This window comes from Malaclemys terrapin, chromosome 13, assembly GCF_027887155.1.
Source record: "Malaclemys terrapin pileata isolate rMalTer1 chromosome 13, rMalTer1.hap1, whole genome shotgun sequence".
NCBI classification, from domain to species: Eukaryota; Metazoa; Chordata; order Testudines; family Emydidae; genus Malaclemys; species Malaclemys terrapin.
The window spans coordinates 20,979,268-21,005,941 of NC_071517.1; the positions used below are offsets into that span (position 1 = coordinate 20,979,268).

The 26,674-nt window shown below is 45.8% G+C and overlaps 1 protein-coding gene across 1 annotated transcript in view; it reads left to right on the plus strand.

The window, feature by feature from the left end:
* Window positions 1-26,674, plus strand: part of LOC128847959 (protoheme IX farnesyltransferase, mitochondrial) — a 175,959-nt gene that overhangs the window by 92,313 nt on the left and 56,972 nt on the right. The window lies entirely within an intron of this gene.

Here is a 26,674-nt window from a genome sequence, read left to right on the forward strand (position 1 = left end):
GGTTCTTCTTGGCACTGAACGATAAAACAAATTATCTTCCAGTACTTTCCCTTCCCATCCATACCTGATGTATGCAAGAAGATCTGCAACGTCAGCAATATCAGTCTCATCCAATTACAATGCAAAATACCTACTGTTCGCACATTTCACGAGAATGTCTTTAACATTAGCTGCCATATCTTGACTTCTTCGTGCCAGTGTCATTTGAAAGAGGCACACAATCTAACTGCTTTGCCGTCTTCTCCCCACACATTATAAACGCACGTTTTTTAGCTGCAGGCGCAATAATTTCTTCCCCAATAGTGTGAGGCTTCCCCGCTTTGGCGATTTGAAAGCTTGTACGAAATGAAGCTTCCAGGGCCTTTAAACTTACTGTTGCATGAGCAAACATTGTTACTTTCCTTTGTTTCAACTCATTCAGTTTGCACTGAAAAAATTCAGGAGGTTTATCTTTGAAAGCAACGTGATTTGTCTCCAAATGACGCCAGAGATTTGCAGGCTTCAAGCTTTCATTAGCCAGCACTGCGTAGCATAACACACATTGTGGCCTTGGTTCCTCTTGTTCACCAGTCCACGTGAAGCCTACGTTAATATAGCTTGAGTGGTACTGTCTTACCAGTTTTCAGCGTTTCAGTGTATTTTTATTACTGATACTCGTACTGGTTCCTGGTAAACACGGGTCTGCACTCAAAATTTCCTTTGCAGATGTATGTTCGCTTGCTGTACTCTCATGTTCGATTTTGAACTTTTCACTGATCTCATCGTCACTGGTTTGATTATTTGTTGTTGTTTTCTTTTACACATATCCCGTTTTCAAATACAAATCCATGTCTGGGAGTTGACTACTATCCTACTTACTGGACTGACAACTGTTACATTTTTTGAAAAAGGACTAGATTCTGGTAGTCAGTACTTTCCACGTGACAGTGATGACCAATACATACAATAGGTAGGTTAGCTGAATTGCATCCAATGCAAACCACGCATACACAGCTGAAAAATGAAACCAATTAAAACTACGTATGTAGTGTAGTAGGGTACCAATTTAAAGAAACACACATTTCGCTTCTGGATTAAATGTGAATAAAAATAAAACAACACCAAAGGCCCAATTAAATAACCTACTCCTACCATAGACCACTAAATCTCTCCACTGGGCTGGGAAGAGGGGGTGTCTCTCCCCTGCCGTAGCTGGGGCTGGGAAGGAGGGGGTGGGGTCTCTCCCCCACTGTAGCTGCGGTTGGGAAGGAGGGGGTGGGGTCTCTCCCCAGCTGGAAGGCATGCGCAGCTCCACTTACAAGGAACTATGCGCAGACCACCTGCATAGTTTGAGAACCTCTGTGTTAACCTACAAGGCCCTAAATGGCCTGGGACCTGCCTACCTGAAAGACACTCTCTCTCACTATATCATCTAGCCAATGTTGCAACTGACAGAGGCACTCAAACTAAGTCTGATTCATAAGGAAGAAAGCTGCTGGCAGGACAATCAGTGTGAGGGCTTTGGAATTCATTCCCACTTGTCCTAGAAGCCCAAATAGTTGAGTTTCACTACACAGTGCAATGGCCATCTTTTTGAATGAGTGTTTGGGGAAGACTGAGGTGCATGGGGGTTGCTTGTGGATATATGTCTTTATTTTTTTAAATCAAAATAAATAGGAGTTCCAATGCTGCTCTGAAAAGGTGGTTGATAGCCTCAATGGTTTTCAGATTTCAGCAGTTTATACAAGAAGTATCTGATTTTTAACTTTTATTTTAAAATTATCTGTATTTAATCAAATATAAATTTAGACCTGAAGAGTAGGTTTTCAATGTTCCCCTGAGCCTGTGGGAGGCTCTCTCCTATTTGCTGAAGAAGCAAAGGGTTTAGTGCCCTTCAATGCAGGTCTCTGACATATTGCAGTTTGAAAGTATCAAGAGGAGGAAAGTTTCATTGTGGCACATGTTTGTGTCTAGTACATATCATTTGTTAAGAACAAGGGAGAGAAGAAAGGAAATGTTACTTGTAGGAACAGTATAATTGCTGCATGTGCACACTTACTTCCTTAGAAGCTATTTGCACATCTAGGTCAGAGTCTGACCCTTCCCTGTTTTTTCTGTTTTAATTAATCCCTCGGTTGTTCCCATACACACACACAATCTCACTCTAACACAGAGTCTTTTCACTACCCACTCACTGTCTTCGCCTAGGTGAATGCCACAAGCGTATCCACACCTGCAGTAACAGTAACTGCTTGGTCTGTGCCTCGTCAGTCATATGCTTTGTGTTTCAGGCTGCATCTGTTATTCTGCTGTCAGTGTCAAGCCTTTATCATTGTGACAAGAACAGAAGACAGCGCATTAGTAATGAGGGCGTTGTTGAATTCAAGCTATGTCACTTTGACACTTCTAAGTGTTGACATAATCATGTACTCTTCAAGCTCCTTGTAATGTGGTGGTGGTTCTGATTTCATGAAAGGGTATTGCTTGGCAAAAGTGTAGCTGCAGCGGCTATCAAACCCCAGGAGTCTAATGATCATGTTTGTCTTGTTGGTCAATCTTGCTGAAGCGTTTTGGTTCAAATGAAAACAAATATAAATATAGAGTGTACACATACATGGTCTTGTGAAGTCAACCGTATTATTCAAAGAAAGCCAGGCAACAGTTAAAATGGAATGTTTGGGTTATTTGAGTACCCGGTGTTTCTCCTTTTGATGTAATTTGAATGTGTTTGGGGTGTCGTTTTCTCCAGAGCTTACTGACCCAAGCAATCAAAGTACACAGTGTACACCTTCTAAGTAACAATCCAGGTGGAGGGCAGAACAGCAGGCCCCTGTTTAGTACAAGAGGAAAGAATGTGGTCCCCCTTCTCCCTTTGGGAAATGGGCATGTTCCATAATATCACCTAGCTGTCTTTAAATGTTAGTTACAATAGAAGAAACAAAGGTACTTTTTATAGAACATTTCAGATATCCGGCCTGCGGATGTATAAGGAGTATTGCATACACCTACATTGTTTCTGATGTTATAAACTGTTGGCAGAGTAGTAACAAGTTGTTATTTCTTGAATTTTTAAAAGCTGAGACCACAATGAATGCTATTAATCTTCCAGGACAGATAAAGTGTTAATTGAAGTCTGGATTTTTAGGTGTTCTATATTGAAAATATTTCCTTCTAAAGTGACAGATACCAACACCTTCTTAGCAATTACCTCCCCTTCTCCACTAGAGACAAAAAAGAGTATTCTGAACACTTGTGTAACAAGGGGATATGGCTTGAGTGGAGGCTTTATAAAAATAAAAATTAAAAAAAAAAATTCTGGCAGCTCATTTTCCTGACACATCTGTCTCCAGTTCTTCCAGGATGTGACAGCTTTGCTTTTTAGCTAAAATGCAGAAGCCCTACCTTCCTATGAGTTAGTAATGGAATGTTGTTTAGGCTTGCATTGGTCTTGTTCTTAATTAGACCCTTGTTTGAAATGGAAAATATTAAAGCAGATCTGTAGCTAGCATGGGGAACTGCAGGGCCACGGGGTTTTCAGCTACTTCCACAGTTTTATAAAAGCTATTTCTAATCCTTAAAATATTTACCTTGCTTTATTTTCATATCTTGAAGACAAACAGGTGCAGAGTTCCCTTTCTGATATCCAAATGTACGTTCTCTGAGCCAACAATCTCGAAAGCCTTCTGTTTTTTGTACAATTAAGGTGGGATTTTCTTAAGAAGAGACTTTCAAAAGTGTTCTGCACTGGCCTGATTCTGCTCTCATTAAAATCAAATTGCCATTGACTTCAGTGAGAAGAGCAGTGCCTGAGTGCTTTGGAAAATCCCATCCTTAACTTTTATTTTTAATCACAGCTGTGACTAAAAATACCTTTATGATTTGTTTAATTACTCATTGACATTTCATAGAAAAGTGATGGAAAGGAAACAAGCAGGTTAACTAATAACGTTAGCTTTGATCTTGTTTACCATGATAGTAAAGTGCAAGCATAATGTACTCATCGTAAAAGATACTCTAATCATCATACCTAATAACAATGTGGGGTAAATCACTAAAAGACAAAACAATAGAAATCTTTAAAAATAATGAAATAAAATTTAAAAGACATTTTATGCAAGAAGTTGGCATCTTGAGAGTTTGCTGCAGTACAGAAAACTAGAAACGAAAATTTCCTTTTGAATACATGGCAAAATCAGGTGATTTAAAGTAAAAAGGTAATTTCTAAAAATTAGCCAAAATTAGTTAATTTGGAGCCCACCTACCCCTTGCGATGCCATCAGGCCAGTTTTGTTTTGCTTTGGTTCCCCAATTAATGCACTTTCAAATACCTTTTTAAAATCATGCTTGTGACCTGTGACATGGTAGTCTACCTCTTAAAGTAGTTGTGCCTAATAGCTCACTGTGTCACAGCCCTTTTGAAATGGTCTGATTATTTATACAAGGACCTGGGAGACACTGGGAGAGAGGAAGCAGTCCTGAGAGTAAGAAGTATTTGGGACTCAATCCTGCTACTGTTTCTTTAAGAGCCCTAGGCCAGAGGGCTTACAGAGAAGGTGGGGCCCTTTCCCCCAGCCAGCTGGGGATGAGGTAGGAGAAGAGGGCCACCTTAAATGCTGCCTCTTCATGCATAGCAGGGCAGACACCAGGAGACATTAGCAGGGAAATGCTGGCCTGCTGAGCACCCTGAAGCATGGAGGCTAATTAAAGAAAAGGGGCCAGTTGTCAGAGTAGCATTTAACTTCAAAACGGGGAACACTACAAATATGAGAGAGCTAGTTAAATGGAAATAAAAGGAACAGTCACAAGAGTGAAATTCCTGCAAGCTGCATGGAAACGTATTAAAAACACCATAATTGAGGCTCAAACTAAATGTATACCCCAAATAAAAAAAAAAACAATAAGAGGACCAAAAAAATGCCACCATGGCTAAACAACAGAATAAAAGATGTGTTAGAGACAAAAAGACATCTTTTAAAAATGGGAAGTCAAATCCTACTGAGAAAAGTAGAAAGGAACATAAACTCTGGCAAGCCAAGTATAAAAGTATAATTAGGCAGGCCAAAAAGAATTTGAAGAGCAACTAGCAAAATCCTCAAAAACTAACAGTAATTTTTTTTTTTAAGTACAGTTACACGGGGGTTAGGTTCTAAAGTCAGCACATAAGGTGAAAATCGCGTATAGTCAAAATTACCCTTGAAAATCCCTTAAATTGCCCATAAAGTACAGTATACTGTACATAGTTTTGTGTATACAACCCTGTACAGTAATATGTATAATGTATACAGTAATGTACAGTATATAATAGAGTACATATGCAAAATATAATTTAACAGTACTGTATTTTTAATTATAGGGGGTAATTACAGGGGGTCGTCAGGGCTTGATGTCGATCCAGGAGACGGAGGTGATGGAGAGCGAGTCGTAGACGAAGTGGTTGGCTCTGGTTCAGTTTGAGAAGTTGTTTGTGTAGGCTCATCTGCTGCTGGTTGTTTTTCCTTGAAAAACATGGTGATCGGCAACTGTCGTCGTTGTCTCTTGAGCTGCTCAAACATTTCTTGATATGGTCTCAAATCATCCATAATACGACGTGTGATTTTGAGGCTTCGTTCCATAGAGGGATCGTATTCAGAAATTAAATCATTCAAGGGTTTCACTGCTTGGAACACTTCAGCAAATTTATGAAGATTCCAACTTGCTGGCTCTTCCTCGCCATCATCTTCATCTTCTGTAGACGATTTTATCAGTTCCTCTAACTCTTCGTTAATCAATGTTTCTCTATGGCTCTCAATTAATTCTTCAATTTCTTCCTCAAGGTTGTTGACGAAGCCATCGCCACCCACTTGCCTGGCCACCTGAACAATGCGTTTCACTTCTTTGTAAATGGTCGGGAAACCCTTAAAATCATTCACAAATTCTTTTCATAGGTTTCGCCAACATGCATTGACTCTTTCAGGACTGATTGCATCCATTGCCTGTTTAATATAAGTGATACAATCGGCAATGTTGAAGGACTTCCAACACTCCATCACATTAAGATTGGGATCAGCATCCATAGTGCTACGTATCTGTGAGAACGTAAGCCTCGTGTACATGGCCTTGAAACAGCAAATCACGCCTTGGTCGAGAGGTTGGAGGATAGAGGTGGTATTGGGGGGGAGAAAGACGACTACAACGTCGTTATGTGCAAACCGGAGTGCTGCAGGGTGGCCAGGAGCATTGTCTACAATAAGCAACACTTTAAAGTCAAGTCCTTACTCTTCGAGGTACTGCTTGACCTCCGGAATGAAACACTTGTGGAACCAATCCAGAAATAATGCTGCCCGTACCCAGGCCCTTTTATTTGATTGCCAGAACACAGGCAGGAGATTTTTGTTCTTGCCTTTTAGGGCACGGGGATTTACAGCCCTGTAGAGCAAGCCCGGCTTTATTAAATGCCCAGCCGCATTGCCACAAAACAACATAGTCACGTGGTCTTTAGCTGCTTTGAAGCCAGGGGCTTGTCTTTCTGATTTCGAAATGTAACTGCCGTTGGGCATTTTTTTCCAGAAGAGGCCAGTCTCATCAGCATTAAAAACTTGTTCCGGAAGATAGCCCTTTTCTTCTATGATTTTCTTTAATTGTTCGGGATAGGCTTTTGCTGCCTCTTCATTGGCAGATGCAGCTTCACCAGTAGTCTGCATGTTTGAGGTTGAAGCGGTTCCTAAAACTGTTAAGCCAACCTAGGCTGGCTTTGAATTCCTTCTCATCCGAAAGCTGTCCCTCTTCAGCAGGAGGTTTGAACAGCGCATAGAGGCTAAGAGCCTTTTCTCGCAACGTGTTGCCATCGATAGGCACACGTTTACGGTTCATGTCTTCCAGCCATAAGTTTAATGCCTTTTCAGTCTTCACTAAAGTCTTATCACGCACCTGATTCGTAACCTTAGCAGTTATTGGAGCACTTGATGCCACGGCTTGACGAATTTCTCTCTCTCGAATCTTGATGGCACAGATGCTAGATTCGTTGAGGCCATATTTACACGCCACACTGGAGACCGACATACCATCTCTCAATAAATCCAACACAGCCAGTTTTTTTCCTCCCGCATTGGAGCAGATCACTGTTTCTTCGGTTGAGCACCAGATGAAGTAGTTGGCTTGCATTTAGGGGCCATGTTGTACGAAAAATGTATATTTAAACACTAGAATCACACTCAGTGTGGCGAGATGCTCACAGTATGAGAGGCACACGGGAACTGATACCGACTGAGGGAACAGCAGATTCACGTCTCCCATCTCACGCTCACTCCGGGGCATACGCTCATTGGGTGCAATCTCATGCAGTATTTACAGGTATCTTGTTCTTCTTTTTTTTTTTTTTTTTTTTTTGCCGAGCGCGAATAGTTGAATTCACGTAAGTTAAATGCGTGTATGATGCGACTCATCTCTACATCAGAAACAGGAATCCTGCCAAACAATCAGTGGGGCCACTGGATGTTTGAGGAGCTAAAGGAGCACTCAAAATAGACCAGGCTGTTGTGGAGAAGCTAAACGAATTCTTTGCATCAGTCTTCACTGCAGAGGATGTGAGGGAGATTCCCACATCTGAGCCATTCTTTTTAGGAGACAGAGCTGAGGAACTATCCCAGATTAAGGTGTCAGTAGAGGAGGTTTTGGAACTAATTGATAAATTAAACAGTAATAAGTCCTCAGGACCAGATGGTATTAACCCAAGAGTTCTGAAGGAACTCAAATATGAAATTGCAGAACTACTAACTGTGGTATGTAACTTGTTGCTTAAATCAGCCTCACTACCAGATTACTGGAGGATAGCTAATGTAACACCAATTCTTCTTCGAGTGCTTGCTCATATCGATTCCAATTAGGTGTGCGCGCGCCACATGCACAATCGTCGGAGAATTTTCTACCCTAGCAACACCCAGTGGGTTGGCTGTGGAGCCCCCTGGAGTGGCGCCTTCATGGCGCTGGATATATACCCCAGCCAACCCAGTGCCCCCTCAGTTCCTTCTTACGCCCCTGACGGTTGTTGGAACTGTGGAGCGCGGCATAGCTGTTCTCCACTCTCCCTAGCTTATCCTGTTAATTTTGTAGATAGTTGTAGTTATAGTTGTGATATAGTGTTAGATAGTTATTCATCTTCGTTTTAAATAGTTGTAAATAGTTAGCAGGCGTTAAGGGGGTTGTTCTCCCCCATTTTACCCCCGGCGCATAGCCGGGCTCATGTCCAAGGCGCCTGGTTTAAGCCGTGCGCGTCCTGCGCCAAGCCTATGCCTACGAGTGATCTGCACGACTCGTGTCTGAAGTGTCTAGGAGAGTCCTATCAAACAGATAAGTGCAAGATCTGTAAGGCCTTCAGACCGAGAACCAAAAAGGAGCGGGACTTTAGGCTTAGGCAGCTCCTCATAGAGGCGGCACTTAGCCCGGATCCTCCCTCAGCGCGCCCAGCCCCGGCACCGAGCGCCTCGGTGCGCAGCGCCCCTGCGGCACCGACCGGTACTGCACTGCAGGCAGAATCGGATAAGGCCTCACGGCACCGGCCTCCTTCAGCACCGCGACCGCCACAGGGGCCTCGGCGCCGTTCCCTGTCTCCGGGACACAAGAAATCCCGCAAGGCGCAGGAGACTGCTGTCCTGCAGATGCCGGCTCCCCCAGTGCCGGGGGTAGAGCCGCGTCCTCCTTTAGAGCGCCAGAAACAAGTACCGGCTACTCCGGCACCGCGCCCATTGAGTCCAGTGCGGACTGGCTCACCACCTCGGTTGGTGGTGGAGCCTTGTCTCCCGTCCACTCCGGAGACCTTCGCGACGGCGAGAGACCTTGTCACTCTCACGGAGCCGGCGCCATTGTAGAACTGATGAATGAAATTGTTTTTAATTGTTTACTTATGAAGTTACATTAATAAAGTAAAATTTTATGAATGAAACAATATTCATTCATAAAACCGGTTACCCCAATAACTGGCTAATTAACAATTAAGATGCTTGTTAAGAGCCATAGCTGTTCAGTCAGCTGCCTTTGTAAGTTTCACTATCAATCCAATTCCTGCTTAAATCACTAAGGCTGGGTCTACACTACCCGCCTGAATCGGCGGGTAGAAATCGACTTCTTGGGGATCGATTTATCGCGTCCCGTCGTGACGTGACAATCGATCCCCGAATCAATGCTCTTACTCCACCAGCGGAGGTGGGAGTAAGCGCCGTCGACGGGAAGCCGCAGAGGTCGATTTTGCCGCCGTCCTCACAGCGGGGTAAGTCGGCTGCGATACGTCGAATTCAGCTACGCTATTCGCGTAGCTGAATTTGCATATCTTAAATCGACCCCCCCCCCGTAGTGTAGATGTAGCCTAAGACTTGCACTGTTTCAGTATTGTAACTTCTGTTCACCATTTATTACACTTGCCTACAGTGTAACTTCTGTTCACTATTTGCCATCCATTATACTTGTCTATATTGTAACTTCTGTTCACTGTTTGCCATATTGTAATTCAAACCCCATTTTAAAACGCTTACTCCATTTTGTAAGGGCTTGCTGCAACCTTCATTTTTGCAAACCCTGCTGTAATCTTATTAGTTTAGTTTAGATGTGTGAATGAGGTATGTATGGATGATGGAATCAACCTCCAGCCCCAGCCTGTCCTGATTAAATAGAGTTCAAACACCAAGGGCTGAAGATGCAGACAAGAGCCCTAACAAAGTAAGAAGAATCCACCCTAAAAAGAAAAAGGTACAATAGAAGGAAGATCAAAGCCCGGTCCAAGGCTGAAAGTCATGTCTGCAATTGCCTGGTGATCAATCACCAAACCTAAAGGCAGCGTGACACAGCAAGACCTATAGACTCTGGATTCAAACTAAAGCCGACAAAAAGGATGGGTGAGATGGAAAACTTTGGAGGAGGGTAACATTCTGCTGCCAACATGGAAGGGCATCGGTGCATGCCCAACAGAGACCCAGCTCGTCCTTGTGCCCGGCTTTCCTGGCCAGTTAGCCGCCACAAGCTACTAACCCAAGCTGCAAACTCAAGCCACAGACTCAAGCAGGACTGGTAACTATGCAGCAGCTGCAGAACATCTGATGGGTGTGGGGGTGTGTGTATAGGTATTAGGTATAATGTGTGTGTATAAGGATTAAGATATTAGTTATTGGTCATAAATCAAATTATCATAATAAATGTGGCATCTTTATCTTGTCCCCTTTAATAAGATCCTGCTAGTTTTTATTGGTATAACACAGTCTCAACCACCGGCACCGTCGGCTCCTCGCGCAGTGCAATCCAGGGGCAAGCCTGCCCTGGTACGCCCGCCGTCTCCGGACGTGGACTCATGGCAGCGCTCCAGGTCTCGGAGCAGGTCCCGACGCCGCTCGCAGTCCTGGCGCCGACTATCACCTCGGCACCGGTCGTACTCGCATACACCGGTACGAGCGCCACTCCAGTTCGAGGGGCCGCTCCCGGTACCACGTCTACTCGCGGTCGTCGTCTTCTAGGTCCAGATCCGGATCTCGTCACCGATATGGCCACCGGCACCAATCCCGGTACCGCTCACCGGCACCACGCAGGGACCGATCGCCTACAGACCGGCACCGATCGGCACCGTATCGTACCGAGCCAATTCCAGCACGTTCGGCACCGCCTTAGCCCTCGAGATCAGCGTCTCGCTCCTCCGACGGGGCTTCGAGATCAGCATACCCTACTCAGGGCCAGGCTGCTGCGGTTGACTTGGGCCACTGGCAGGAGGCGGCAGAGGACCCTGCGCAGGACCCTACGCATTGGTTTTTCTGGACCCCATGAGTGTATCACCAGGCGCAAGGGGCTCCACCATCAGCCTCTTGCTCAGCACGCTCTGAGCCCAGAGTCCCGGAAGCCACCATCTCCCGTCCTCCCCCAGGGGGCATGGAGGCTCCCGTGCCTACACTGCCTCAGGCCCTGGGTCCAGGGGCAGGCGATGCTCCACTTCAGGGACCCTTAGAACAGGACCCTCTGTTAGACCCCTTGCCCCCTGAGGCATCCTCCTCATCTTCCCCGGATGAGGCGGTGGCGGGTACAACCTCAGGCCCGCCCCCGATAGATCTTCGTGCCCACCAGCACCTATTATGTAGGGTGGCGCATAATATGGACCTCCAGGTGGAGGAGATAGTAGAGGTGCAGGACCCGGTGGTGAGCATCCTCTTGGCTGATGCCCCATCCCGAGTGGCATTAACAATAATTTGGACGATTCAGGCTAATGCCACTACCATATGGAAAACTCCTGCCTCTATTCCACCCACAGCCAGAGGGGTAGAAAGGAAGTTCTTCGTCCCTTCCAAGGACTATGAGTACTTGTATACTCATCCCCCACCGTGTTCACTAGTGGTGTCATCAGTAAACGCAAGAGAGCATCACGGCCAGCAGGCTGCAGCGCCCAAATCGAAGGACGCTAAGCGCTTCGATTTTTTCGAGCGTAAGGTGTACTCGGCGGGAGGGCTGCAGCGCAGAGCGGCAAACCAGCAGGCACTCTTGAGCCGCTACAACTTTAACTCATGGAACTCCATGGGGAAGTTCAAAGAGTTGGTTCCCCAGGACTCAAGAGAAGAGTTCGGGGCCTTAGTGGAGGAGGGTAAGAAGGTGGCGAGGACCTCCTTACAAGCCTCATTGGACATAGCGGACTCGGCCACCAGGACGCTGGCGTCAGGTATCGCCATGTGGCGAGTCTCCTGGCTCCAGGTCTTGGGCTTGCCGCCGGAACTGCAGCAGACCCTGCAGGATTTACCTTTCGAGGGCCCGGGGCTGTTCTCAGAGAAGACGGACTCTCGGCTGCAGAGCCTCAAGAACTCGAGAACGATCACACGCTCCCTGGGGATGCATGTCCCAGGGCCCCAGCGCAGACCCTTTAGGCCCCAGCCTCAAAGGTTCTACCCTCCCCCGCCTTGTCCGAGACAGGACTTCGCCAGAAGGCGGGGACGAGGTGGTAGGCGAAGGTCGACCGTCCCTCAACCCGGTCAGAACCAGGGCCCGCTTAGACCACCTTCAAGTCCTAGGCAAAACTTTTGAAGGTGCGGTCGAGGACAGCGCCCCAGCCATTACCCAGGATCCATCTCCCTCCTTTCAGGATCGCCTCTCCCGTTTCCACCGTGCTTGGTCCCTCATAACATCAGACTGTTGGGTCCTTCACACGGTGGAGAGGGGTTACGCTATCCAATTTTCTTCGTTCCCCCCCTCTCCCTCCCTCTTCAGGGACCCTTCTCACGAGCATCTCCTTATACAGGAGGTTTTTGGCCTCCTATCTATGGGAGCCATAGAGGAGGTGCCACCAGAGTTAAGGGGCAGGGGGGTTTATTCCCACTACTTCCTGATCCCCAAGTCAAAAGGGGGTCCGCGACCCATTTTAGACTTACACAGACTCAACAAATTCATAGTAAAGTTGAAGTTTCGCATGGTCTCCTTGGGGACCATTATCCCTTCCTTGGATCCTGGAGACTGGTTCGCCGCCCTCGACATGAAGGATGCATATTTTCATATAGCGATCTATCCCCCAAACAGGCGCTTCCTTCTATTTGTGGTAAACAAGGTGCACTACCAATTTGCAGTCCTTCCTTTCGGCTTGTCCGCAGCTCCGAGAGTGTTCACAAAGTGTATGGCTGTCGTGGCGGCATACCTTCGTCGACAAGGGATACAGGTGTTCCCGTATTTAGATGACTGGCTGGTACGCAGCCGCACCAGAGAGCAAGTTCAAGCTCATGTCCACATAATAGTACAAACATTCCACGAGTTGGGCATTCTACTCAAAGAGAAGTCCACTCTAGAGGCAACCCAGAGGATAGAAGTTATTGGGGCAGTCCAAGACTCCAGACTTGCCCGAACTATTCTACCAGACAATCGCTTTCATACCGTCACAAGCATCATTCGAGGGCTCAGGGCCTTTCCGATTACCACAATAAGGACGTGCCTTGCCCTATTGGGTCACATGGCCTCTTGCACTTATGTAACCAGGCTCGCCAGACTTTGATTTCATCCACTGCAGGCCTGGGTATCGTCAGTGTACCGCCCTCATCAACACAGCCTAAACATGGTGGTCATGATCCCGACCTCGGTCCTGGCCTCTCTCACTTGGTGGCTGGACCGCAAGGCGGTTTGCGCAGGAGTGCCATTCCATGCCCCTCAACCCTCCCTCCACCTGGTCACGGATGCCTCATCTTTAGGTTGGGGCGCTCACCTTGGAGAGCACCATACCCAGGGAATGTGGACTGCACCCCAACTAGCCCTGCACATCAATGTTCGAGAGCTGATGGCAGTGCGCCTGGCCTGTCAGGCATTTCTCAGTCTCCTACAGGGCCGTTGCGTGTTAGTCCTCACCGACAACACCACGGCCATGTTTTACATCAACAAGCAAGGAGGAGCCCGGTCGTCGCTTCTATGCCGAGAGGCCATTCGCCTGTGGGAATTCTGCATCGCCCACTCAATACATCTCATGGCATCGTTCCTTCCTGGAGTCCAGAACACGCTAGCGGACCGTCTCAGCAGGTCCTTCCAGACGCACGAGTGGTCGATTCACCCGGACATCATCTATTCCGTCTTCCAGAAGTGGGGATTTCCCCAGGTCGACCTGTTCGCATCTCGAGCCAACAGGAAGTGCCACGCATTCTGCTCCCTGCAAGGGCGATCTCTGGGCTCCCTGTCGGACGCATTCCTTCTAACCTGGAAGGACCACCTGTTCTACGCTTTCCCTCCATTTCCACTGGTCCACCAGGTACTGCTCAAGCTACGCAGAGACCAGGCACAGGTGATTCTAGTCGCTCCGGCTTGGCCAAGGCAGCACTGGTACACCACGCTTCCGGAGCTATCGGTTCAAACACCGATCACGCTTCCCCTGTGCCCAGATCTGATCTCTCAGGACCACGGTCAACTATGTCACCCCGACCTACAGTCGCTCCACCTCACAGCGTGGATGCTCCATCGCTGAATCGGACAGAGCAGCAATGCTTGCAGTCTGTCCAACAGATTCTGCTGGGAAGTAGAAAGCCCTCTACCCGGTCCACTTACTTAGCCAAGTGGAAACGGTTCTCCTGTTGGTGCGAGCAATGAACCACGCCCCCCTTGCAGGCGCCTATTCCTCTTATTCTTGAATATCTCCTATCCCTAAAACAGCAGGGCTTGGCGATATCTTCGGTCAAGGTTCACCTGGCCGCTATTTCGGCATTTCACCCAGGAGAACTCGCTTCCTTGGTCTTCTCTAACCCGATGGTCGTTAGATTCCTCAAGGGCTTAGACCGACTGTACCCACAGCAATGCCAGCCCGTTCCGACGTGGGATCTCAACCTGGTTCTCTCAAAGCTCACAGGGCCTCCGTTCGAGCCATTGGCTACCTGTTCACTCCTGTACCTATCGTGGAAGGCAGCCTTCCTTGTAGCCATCACTTCAGCAAGACGTGTTTCTGAACTCAGGGCGCTTATGTCTGAGCCTCCATACACTGTGTTCCATAAGGACAAAGTGCAGCTTCGCCCCCACCCTGCCTATCTTCCCAAGGTAGTTTCCCCCTTTCATGTGAACCAGGATATATTTCTCCCTGTCTTCCATCTTAAGCCACACACTACTCGTCAAGATCAGCGTATGCATTCCTTGGACGTACGCAGGGCCCTGGCTTTCTATATTGACCGTATAAAGCCGTTTAGGAAGATGACAACTCTTCGTTGCAGTAGCTGACCGGATGAAAGGCTCACCGGTCTCCTCACAGTGCCTGTCCTCTTGGATCATGTCCTGTATTCGTGCTTGCTACTACCTGGCCGGTGTCCCGACGCTGCGCCTCACCGCTCACTCCACGAGGGCCCAGGCCTCCTCGACTGCCTTCCTGGCTCAAATCCCGATCCAGGACATTTGTAGAGCTGCAGTTTGGTCGTCAGTCCACACATTCGCCGCTCGCTATGCGCTGGTACAGCAATCCAGAGATGATGCTGCATTCGGATCAGCGGTTTTGCACACAGTGATGTCTCACTCCGACCCCACCACCTAGGTAAGGCTTGGGAGTCACCTAATTAGAATCGATATGAGCAAGCACTCGAAGAAGAAAAGACGGTTACTCACCTTTGTAACTGTTGTTCTTCGAGATGTGTTGCTCATATCCATTCCAAACCCGCCCCCCTTCCCCACTGTCGGAGTAGCTGGCAAGAAGGAACTGAGGGGGCACTGGGTCGGCTGGGGGTATATATCCAGCGCCATGAAGGCGCCACTCCAGGGGGCTCCACAGCCGACCCACCGGGTGTTGCTAGGGTAGAAAATTCTCCGATCGTGCACGTGGCGTGTGCGCACCTAATTGGAATGGCTATGAGCAACACATCTCGAAGAACAACAGTTACAAAGGTAAGTAACCGTCTTTTTTTAAAATGGCTCCAGAGGTGATGGTGGTAGTTACAGGCTGGTAAGGCTAACTTCAGTACCAGGCAAATTGGTTGAAACTATAGTAAAGAACAGAATTGTCAGACACATAGATGAACATATGTTGGGGAAGAGTCAACACGGCTTTTGTAAAGGGAAAACATTTCCCACCAATCTATTAGAATTTTTTGAGTGTGTCAACAAACATGTAGACATGGGTAATCCAGAGGATATAGACATGGGTGTCCAGAAAGCCTTTGACAATGTCCCTCCCCAAAGGCTCTTAAGTGAAGTAAACTGTCATGGGATAAGACTCAGGGAAGATCCTCTCATGGATCAGTAATGGGTTAAAAGATAGGGTGGGAATAAATGGCCGGTTTTCACAGTGGAGAGAGGCAAATGACAGGATCCCCCAAGGATCTGTATTGGGACCAGTGCTGTTCAACATATTCGTATTACCCCTAGAAAAAGGGGTAAGGTGTAAGGTGGCAAAATTTGCAGATTATACAATATTACTCAAGATAGTTAAGTCTGAACCTGAATGTGAAGTTACAAAGGAATCTCACCAAACTGGGTGAGAGAGCAACAAAATGGCAGAGGAAATTCAGTGTTGATAAAGGCAAAGTAATGCGCTTTGGAAAACATAATCCTAACTACATGTACCAAAAGATGGGGTCTAAATTAGCAATTACCACTCTAGAGATTGTGGAGTTATTGTGGATAGTTCTCTGAAAACATCTGCTCAATATGCAGCGGCGGTCAAAAAAATCTTACAATGTTAGGAACCGTTAGGAAAGGGCTAGATAATAAAGACAGAAAATATCATAATGCCACTATATTTATCCATGGTACACCCAGATCTTGAATACTGCTTGCAGTTCTGGTTACCTCATCTCAGAAAAGATATATTAGAATAGGGAAAAAGTACAGAAAAGGTCAACAAAAATTAGGGGTATGGAAAAGCCTCCATATGAGGAGAGATTAAAAAGACTGGGACTGTTCAGCTTAGAAAAGAGACGACTGAGGGGGAACATGATAGAGGTCTATAAAATCATGAATGGTGAGGAGAAAGTGAATAAGAAAGTGTTATTGACCCATTCACATAACATAAGAAGCAGGGGTCACACAATGAAATTAATAGGCAGCATGTTTAAAACAAACATAAGAAACAAACACAGCCTGTGGAACTTGTTAGCGGGGGATGTTGTGAAGGCCAAAAGTATAACAGGGTTCAAAAAAGAATTAGATACATTCCTGGAGAATAGGTCCATTAATGGCTATTAGCCAAGATGGTCAGGAACACACCGCAAGTTCTGGGTGTCCTTAAACCTCTGACCGCTAGAGTCTGGGACTGGATGACTGAAATCATAGGACTGGAAGGGACCTTGAGAAGTCATCTAGTCCAGTCCCTTGCACTCAAGGCAGGACTAAGTATTATCTAGACCATTCCTGACAGGTGTTTTTCTAACCTGCTCTTAAAAATCTCCAATAATGGAGATTCCACAGCCTCTCTAGGCAATTTATTCCAGTGCTTAACCACCCTGACAGTTAGGAAGTTTTTCCTAATATCCAAACTAAACCACCCTTGCTGCAATTTAAACCCATTGCTTCTTGTCCTCTCCTCAGAGGTTAAGAAGAACAATTCTTCCTCCTCCTCCTAGTAACAACCTTTTATGTACTTGAAAACTGTTATCATGTCCCCTCTCAATCTTCTCTTTTCCAGACTAAACAAACCCATTTTTTTCAATCTTCCCTCATAGGTCATGTTTTCTAGACTTTTAATCATTTTTGTTGCTCTTCTCTGGACTTTCTCCAATTTGTCCACATCTTTCCTGAAATATGGTGCCCAGACCTGGACAAAATACTCCAGTTGAGGCCTCATCAGCACGGAGTAGAGCGGAAGAATTACTACTTGTGTCTTGGATCACTTGCTAATTGCTCTGTTCTGATCATTCCATCTGAAGCATCAGGCACCTACTGGGCTAGATGGAGCATTGGTCTGACCCAGTATGGCCGTTTTTGCGTTCTTATGCTTAGACAAAATGCAGGAGAATGACTAGAAACTGCTAATCCAGGGGTGCCACTTCCATCTGAGGTGCACTTTGAAAAGGGGGGCGGTGGTGCAAAGGGGTAGTCTGAATTTTACGCAGACACAGGAGTCTTCTTATCCTTTACCATAGAGGATCAGGGGACCTCTAAGTTGATTTGAATTAAAATTTTATTTTAATAGAAGGTTTGGTTACATTCTGTCTTTAGTCTAACTGGATTATCAGCCCTGATTTAACATTTGCTCTAATGCCATATATATAATATTGCAATACATGGAAAATTGTTTGCCCATTCCAGCCTGCTGTTGCTGCTGCTTTCCTCATATGTCATAGATTAGGGATGTTCTGTGAAGGAGTATGGATTGATATTTTTCAGGGTGCCCCCCCCTTTGTTATATACTAGATCCACTTGAAAAAAATCAATAGTGTAAGTTTGGCTGGTCCTTTGTTCATAGTCTGCAACATGACCTTCTTCTTAATACGAGTTTTATATTTGGTTTTAATTAGGAATAATGTGAGTATATTGTCATAATTCTATATTTTAATCCTTTGCCACCAGAAATGGCAAGAGTGTATAAGTAGATCACCTCTGCAGAGCTTGTCTTTCAGTCACTTTGGATTCCTAATATAGATTGGATGGACCATTTTCTGTTGTTCTACAACTCGATAGGAGGTTGCTGCTTTAAAGAAGCCAGAAATCCAGGTCCAGTACCCTGTCTGCTGATTGTGTTTACTCAGGTTCTCTGTTGATACAGCAGCAATGAGAGAGCTCCTGGTACTGCAGTTAGATCCCCTGATTGTTGGAACCTAAAGATACAACGCAGTACAAAACCATGTGAATTTACAATGTGCTGAATGCAAAGCCACTGGAACCTTGGGCCATACAGAATAAGATTGTTTAAAAAATCCCACTGTGTTCCAGTAAGTTTTAATGATCATCTAACTTGTTCATTCAATGTACCCAGCAAACTTATTTCCAGGGATACATCACCCTTCATCCTTTCACTCCCTTTTGCTCCAAGATTGTCTCAACAGAAAGCTTGATTGCAAACACATAGCAGGAGGAGTTCAGTTCCACATTCCTGGCTCCTTTTACAGAGGCCATGTCCAACCAGTATGCAAACATTTCCCACCTGTATCGATTGTGCAGTAATTTCATACAGAAATTATAAATCTTTTTACTGTAATAGCTTTGCTGGAGAAGGACATTGCTGTAAGCTAGGGTTACCATATTTAGCAAATAAAAAAAGAGGACCCTCCACGGGCCCTGGCCCCGCTCATTTCCCCACCCCCAGCCCCGCCCTAACTCCGCCCCCTCCTCCCACCTACTCCCAGCCACACGAAAAGGGCTGCCCGAGCGCTACCGGCTTCACGGTTTGCCGGGCAGCCCCCAGACCCTGCGCCCCCGGCTGGCGCTTCCCCAGCACAGCTGGAGCCTGGGAGGGGAAGCGCCCAGTCGGGGGCGCAGGGTCTGGAGGCTGCCTGGCAAACCGTGAAGCCGGTAGCACTTGGGCTTCGGGCAGCCCCTATGCCTCCGGACCCTGTGCCCCCAGCCGGGCACTTCCCCTCCCGGGCTCTGGCGGCGCAGGGTCCGGAGGCATGGGGGCTGCCCAAAGCCCGTAGCGCTCGGCTCTTAAACAGAGCCGAAGAGTCAGGGGAGGAGCAGAGCCGCCGCAGCTGGAGGTTCTGCTCCTCCCCTGACTCTTCGGCTCTGTTTAAGAGCCGAGCTGCCCGAGCGCTAGCGGCTTCGGGCAGCCCCCATACCTCCGGACCCTGCGCTGCCGGAGCCCGGGAGGGGAAGTGCCCGGCCGGTGGCTGGGGTCCGGAGGCAAGGGGGCTGCCTGAAGCCCATAGCGCTCGGGCAGCTCGGCTCTTAAACAGAGCCGAAGAGTCCGGGGAGGAACAGAGCCACCGCGGGAGGGACGTGCCCGGCCGGCATTTTCCCGGACACGTTCGGCTTTTTGGCAATTCCCCCGCGGACGGGGGTTTGATTGCCAAAAAGCCGGACATGTCCGGGAAAAATCGGATGTATGGTAACCCTATGTAAGCTATCCTGCAACTGTATCTTTGAAGAGTCCTTGTGGCACCTTAGAGACTAACAAATTTATTTGGGCATAAGCTTTTGTGGGCTAAAACCCACTTCATCAAATGCATGGAGGGGAAAATACAGTAGAGAGGTATAAATACACAGGATATGAAAAGATGGGGAGTTGCCTTACCAAGTGGGGGGTCAGTGCTAACGAGCCAATTCAATGAAGGTGGAAGTGGGCTATTCTCAACAGTTGACAGGAAGGGAGGAAAATCACTTTTGTAGTGCTAATGAGTTCAGTGTAATCAAGGTGGCCCATTTCAAACAGTTGACAAGAAGGTGTGAGTATCAGCAGGGGAAAATTAGTTTTTGTTGTGACCCATCCACTCCCAGTCTTTATTCAGGCCTAATTTGATGGTGTCCGGTATGCAAATTAATTCCAGTTCTGCAGTTTCTCGTTGGAGTCTGTTTTTGAAGGTTTTTTGTTGAAGAATTGCCACTTTTAAGTCTGTTATTGAGTGTCCAGGAAGATTGAAGTGTTCTCCTACTGGTTTTTGAATGTTATAATTCTTGATGTCAGATTTGTGTCCATTTATTCTTTTGTGTAGAGACTGTCCGGTTTGGCCAGTGTACATGGCAGGGAGGCATTGCTGGCACATGATGGCATATATCACATTGGTAGATGTGCAGATGAACAAGCCCCTTATGTTGTGGCTGATATGGTTAGGTCCTATGATGGTGTCCTTTGAATAAATATGCAGAAAGAGTTGGCACCAGGGTTTGTTGCAGGGTTTGGTTCCTGGGGTAGTGTTTTTGTTGTGTGGTGTGTAGTTGCTGGTGAGTATTTGCTTCTGGTTGGAGGGTGGTCTGTAAGAGAGGACTGGCCTGTCTCCCAAGGTCTGTGAGAGTTGAGGAGTCGTCCTTCAGGATAGGCTGTAGATCCTTGATGATGCGCTGGAGAGGTTTTAGTTGGGGGCTGTAGGTGACAGCTAGTGGTTTTCTGTTACTTTCTTTGTTGGGCCTGTCCTGTAGTATGTGACTTCCAGGTACCCTTCTGGCTCTGTCAATCTGCATATGCTGATTATTCGGAAAAGTGATTAGTACAGGCTAAACTCATCTTTAAAGTAGAGGTAAAATGTTTTCAAAGAGGGACAATACTATCTTTTTCCCTTACACCTCCCTGCCCAGTTTTAGGTGTTTTGCTAGCTGCTTCTGGAAGGAGTATCACCCAGTATCAACAGTATTGTTCTAAGAAATGATGCCACAATCCCCAATGCATAAAATGTAAGAATAATAAAGATGTTGACTGAAACAAGTGGAGGTATCTATAACTATTGGAGGAAGAGTTACTTGTGGTGTAAGCAAATTCTGTTCTTATACCTAAGCTTGTACTTCCAAAATATAGGTTGAAATTTTTAAACAATCTTTAAATTACATTTCTACAAACAAAAATGGGGGGAAAAATGGGGGAACCTGATAAGAAACACATGGTTGCAAATATAACATGACGGTTGATCTAACACTTGTTAGGAACACTGAATATAATTATTGTATGTTGACTTGATGAGAACTATACAAAGAGAATGATCTTTCTGACACAGAAATAAACCACAATGTTCTGGTTAGTGAGACTTTTTTCAACATCATGTTTTAAATGTTTATGTGTGCTGATTAAAATTTAGGTTAGCCTCTCAAAAACCATTGCCAAGTTATGACACTTGGGGTGTTCAGTTGCTGTAGATTTAACCCTGTGGCTATCCTTTTGATGGTTCACTTGCCAAAAATGCAAGGAAGATAATATTCTGCCTTGGCCAGATGAAGTGACGCTTTCCGACTTCCTGAGGAAAAAGCCTCTTGAGAGCTGCTAAAATATTTATTTATCCAGGATTCATCTTACTGAATTTACTGTTTGCTAAAATGGGCAGAACTGTGCAGGCCTGTAATGAGATAATATGTTTGAGTTCCCCCTTCATTCCTGAGGAACAATATTTCAGATACATTTTTTTCATTTTTCTTGAATATCAGGGGGAAATAATTTCAAGTGGAAAGATAATTTTGCTGAACATCTGGGAACATAATGTGAAAAGTTTGATAAATGGCATCTTACTGACATGTAATTACAGCTAGCTCAGTAAAATCTGGTGTGAGATGTATAAAAGGGTTTTTCTAATAAATATAGTTTCTTTCAATCAAATATGTAATCCACACACAAAAATGACATTAATAAAATATTCAGATTGTGATTTAAATAAGAAAAAAAGTGAGGCAGTCCTGAGGTAAGAGTCCCACAGAAACTTAATTCTGTCACCTTGCATGTCAGCATTACAATAGTCAGTTCTTAACTAGTTACTTAAATGAGCAAGGAGATGCCCTGTTTGAAATATACATTACATTCAGGTGGTTGACTATATTAAAGATATGGAAATATTTCATATAGTAATTACAGTAGGTGTAATGTGTTTCATTTCTTTTAACAGAGTAAATGTCAAATGTCTATCCTTTGTTTTACAATAATTTTTGTTTTTCCGGACACGGTTCTGTGAAAACCTCGTTACCATTTTTATTCCATCTATTGCAGAGTGGATACATTTGGCCAATTTTAAATATTTACAGGCCAGATTCTCTTGATCAGTACATCAGTGTGAATCAGGAGTAAATGCACGGATTCAGAGTTACAACTATAAATAAAGCAAAGTTTTGTAGAAGTTTCTTGAAAAAGCCTGTTTGAGCACAGCCAAAGATGTTGTCAAGAAAAAGACTTGAGATTATATAATTTGCCTTCCTGCTTTACCACTGTGATGTCAAATGATATTTTTCCTTCATTAAATGTAATTGTGTCTGAAATGTAACTGTGAAACAAACCATTAGCAAAATGCTGAGCTGTCAGAAGCAATCATTAGTTTCAAATACAAACGGAGCATTTTTCCTTTTCTGAACATTTGTATTTCTTTGCTGCCTTTTGTTTTTTGGTGGGGGAGAGCAGTTAAGTGATAAAACTATAACACACAAAGCACAAACTATAGTTTTAAATAATCTGCCTAAAATATGTTGAGTGCTTATAGTCTGTTTCCTATTTGTCTGTACAGCACTGTAGCACAGCTCAGACTCACCCCTGTGGCGCCTCCTGCTGGTCGTCCATGGGAATTAGCTCTTCCAGTGTCCTGGAGCACCCCCTGCAGGCTGGTGATCTGCCTTGCCACTGGCCCCATGTCCCTCCCAAGACTCCAGTGCCCCTTTCCGTTTGAGTGCTGCCCCCTGGCAGTACCCCCACACTTCTGGGTCTCCCCCTCCCAGGGGAACCCCCACCCACTATCCCCACTTCGCCTCAGTCTTGGCTACTGCCCAGTCTCCATCTAGCCCCCATTCACTGAGGCAGACTGCAGTATCATAGGCGAAGGGATTCGGACCTGCTGCCTCTGCCTACCCGTGGGCTGCCCCCTGCCAGGGCCGGCTCTAGGTTTTTTGCTGCCCCAAGCAAAACAATTTTTGGCCGCTCCCCCATCCCACCCCACCCACACGCCCTGCCGCCCCAGCGCTGGGCTCACCTCACCAGTGCTGACTCTGCCCGCTCCCCTCCTCGCCTCCAGCCGGTCTGGCACTGGCAGGGTTTGGGTAAGCAGCGGGGCTCCCAGGCTATGCCTCAGCCCAGGGTCTCTCCAGCCAGGGTTCCCACCTCCAGGACCGGCCGGGACCCGGGAGGGCAGAGCTGGGGGACTGCCCCGGCAGGGGGCTGAGGAGCCTGGGGCTTTCCTAGGCCAGAGCTCCCAGCTCCTCTGGCCCTTCCCCAGCCCTGCTTCCAATCTAGGTGTCTGGTAAAGCTCCCTGCAGCCAGGCCCTTCTCTCTCTGAACACGGAGAGAGACTTCTGAGCTCCTGGCTCCCAGCCTCTTATACAGGCCAGCTGTGACCTGATTGGGGTGTGGCCCAGCTGCAGCCGCTTCCCCCAATCAGCCAGGGTTTTACCTTGCCCAGCCTCAGCCCTCTGCAGGGCTTTTCCAACCCCTCCAGGACCCGCTACAAGCACCTAGCACCCTGGACCCCAATAGATACAAGCACCTAGCACATTAGTTAAACTGTACATAAGTTCCTTATCAGTATTTTTATAGAACTTTATATGTTGAAAACACCACTCCCATTGACCTCAGTTGTACTTGTGAACTGTCAGCTGTTTTCTGCAAATCAGACCTCTGATTCCCAGAAAATGAGACATACAATTAGTGGCATCTGTTTGGTTTAAGTGTAGCAGAGGTAGGGATAGAATCTAGTTATCCAGGGTGGCATTCAACTGACTTCAACAAGATCATCATTGTTCTTCCTGCAATCACCTGCCTCGTTCACTTCATACCTTCCAGCTTCTGGAATCAACGAAGCACAGGTACTACAGACAACACTCATTAACTACACAACTCTGATTCGTTCCCAGGGCCCGGTCCATCGTATGCACTGAAGGAAGTAAAGAATCCTGTAGAATAAACAGGATGTGATCATGTAATTAAAGACATCATCATAATGTATATGCACAATGGGACCACATTAAGGTTCTATAGGCAACCTTAATTCTACATAACATTTGTGTTTGACTTTGCAATCTTAATATTCTTTCAACAGAGTTGTTTTGTAATGTAGTTTATTACGTTTTTTAAAAAGCAAATTGACAAAACCAGAAATCCATCCTGTGGAACCATGTTCACTCTCAGTTAGGTCGTCAGCAGGGTTAGATCTACCCCTTGAGTTAATCGTAATAGTAGTAGGCTGTTAATTTCTGTGTGGACCAGCCATAAGAGTGGAGATGAGAGACCCACTTTTCCAATGGATTTCATAGCTATTTGCTGACAGCAGAGGAATGTAGAGACTCAAGAATCTTGGTTCCTATTCCAGTTTCTTGAGGGGTAGTGTGATCTATTGGTTATAGATTCCTCGGTCCCTGTCCACCTCTGTTTCTATCCCTACTTCCTCTTGGCTCCTGGCCATGTCTCCTTCCTTTGCCTGATTCTCATCCTTCCTTCCCATCTCCTGCTCTCCCAACACTGCTCCTAGCCCGCCTGCATGCAAGTCAGTTTGACTCCTGTTCCTCACTGGCAGCACCAGCAGGACGAACATAGAAAGCATGGGAGAAACTATGTTCCTGCTCTCAGTTCTGATATCTGGTGCCGCAGCTGCAACAGGCAGAGCAATGGCAGGAGAACCTCTCCTGGGTATGTGCAAACTACAAACTTTAGAAGCTTGTAACTTGGCCAAACTTTAGTAGACTTTCACAGCCATGGCAAAACACATGTCCCTGACACGAGAGCGACCCCTTTGCCAAATTTCAAGTTCTTGCTCAAAGTATAGAGGCACTAGAGCTTCTCAGTTGAGCAGTTGTAGAACATTTTAACATGAGCAAAAAAAAATCCCCAAAACTTATTTTTCCTCATTCTTGGAAATGGTTGCAGCTTTCTAGAAAAATTCAGCCTCAGGCAGACGCTAGTATGGAAAATTTCAGCCTGAATGTTTAAAGTTTGCCAAATTTATAAGCAATTTAAAAGAGGGTCTTATAATGGAAAGTGTTAAGCAACTATAGGTGTCTCTACCAGCTCTGCCTATAATACTAATACTCTACAGCTGCAGGGTTGGTTTTATTTTTAATGTGATGGAAAAGATTCATTCAGGGTCAAAGATCACTTGTGCTACATTTCATTCCAGATTTTATTTTTTCAGGATTGAGGCCACATAAAACAGGGATTTATAATGGAATAATCTCTTTAACTTGTTCCATGATGGAACTGGCCAGTGCTATTACAATATATAATGTAACGAGCAAGATGGGAGTCTTTCAAAGCTTCCAGTGGAGAAGAACTTAACGTACAATATGAGATTAAGTCCTACAAGTGATAAGTACAAATTGTTTTAGTTCTTGTGTATGGATCTGTATTATATAGACTGCCTTCACTGCTAAAACGTTTCTTTGCATCGGCTCATCGCTTGCCTTGATTGCTGTACCCTTCTCCTTTCTGACTTCCACCTCCAGTCTCCAAGATGCTAGTGCCAAAGTCCAAGCTGCTGCTGCTGCTTCTCACCTATAAGGCCCCATGTAATTTTGCTCCTACATATCTCTCTGCTCCCATTTCTCCTTGCTTTCTGTACTCATCCCTTTTCTTTCACTTCATTCCCTGCTTCAGCATCATCTTTCATTTTTGACTTTGTGGCTTCCACGATGTTACTTTCTATTGCCTGGAACAGTCTGTCTCTCAAAGCATATTTTCTGTTCTTCAGCTCTTTCTCCAAGCAAACCCCCTCTTCCCTTCTTCTCAACATCTCTTGTATTTGTCATGTTCCAGATCATTTGTAAACCATTTAGGACAGGGCAAGTATCTTAGGCCAGGCTTAAACTAAAACGTTACGTTGAACCCACTATGTCACTCAGGGGTGTGAAAAATTGAACCCCCGAGCGACATAGTTAAGCCGATCTAACTCCCAGTGTAGACAGCACTATGTCAACAGAAGAATTCTTCCATCAACCTAGCTACTGTCTCTCAGGGAGGTACATTAACTACAGCAACAGATTTCAGAGTGGTAGCCGTGTTAGTCTGTATCAGCAAAAACAACGAGGAGTCCTGGTGGCATCTTAGAGACTAACAAATTTATTTGGGCATAAGCTTTCAAGGGCTAAAACCCACTTCATCAGATGCATGGAGTGGAAAATACAGAAGAGAAGTATAAATACACAGCACATGAAAAGATGGGAGTTGCCTTACCAAGTGGGGGGTCAGTGCTAACGAGCCAATTCAATTAAATTTGTTAGTTTCTAAGGTGCCACAAGGACTCCTAGTTGTTTTTACAGCAACAGAGAACCCCTCACGTTGCTGTAGTAAGTGTCTACACTGAAGCGCTACAGTGGACTCAGCTGCGGTGTTTCTAGTGAAGACCTAGTCTTTTACAGTTCCTAGCACAAGGCTCTCATCGTGGGACACTACTGTGACATAAATGATTATGCCTTGTAAATTAACAGCACTATATATGTGATTTTATTAATTATAATCTATAATTTTGCAAAAGTGAGAAACTAAAGTCACAAAATGGTTTGAGGGTTGTGATGCCCAAACCATTTTTGATATATGCTAGCCTTCTGCACAGATCGCATATGAGTTTCTTGACTTTGTAATGGGGATAGCAGCTTGCCTTTGGCACAGTAGCCAGGCCAATAGTGTGGCATTGTCAAAATTAAGATGTTTGTTCATTTTACCTCAAGGTGGGTAAATAGGTATACTGGCTGAAAAATAGCACAGTCCAACCCATCAAATGTC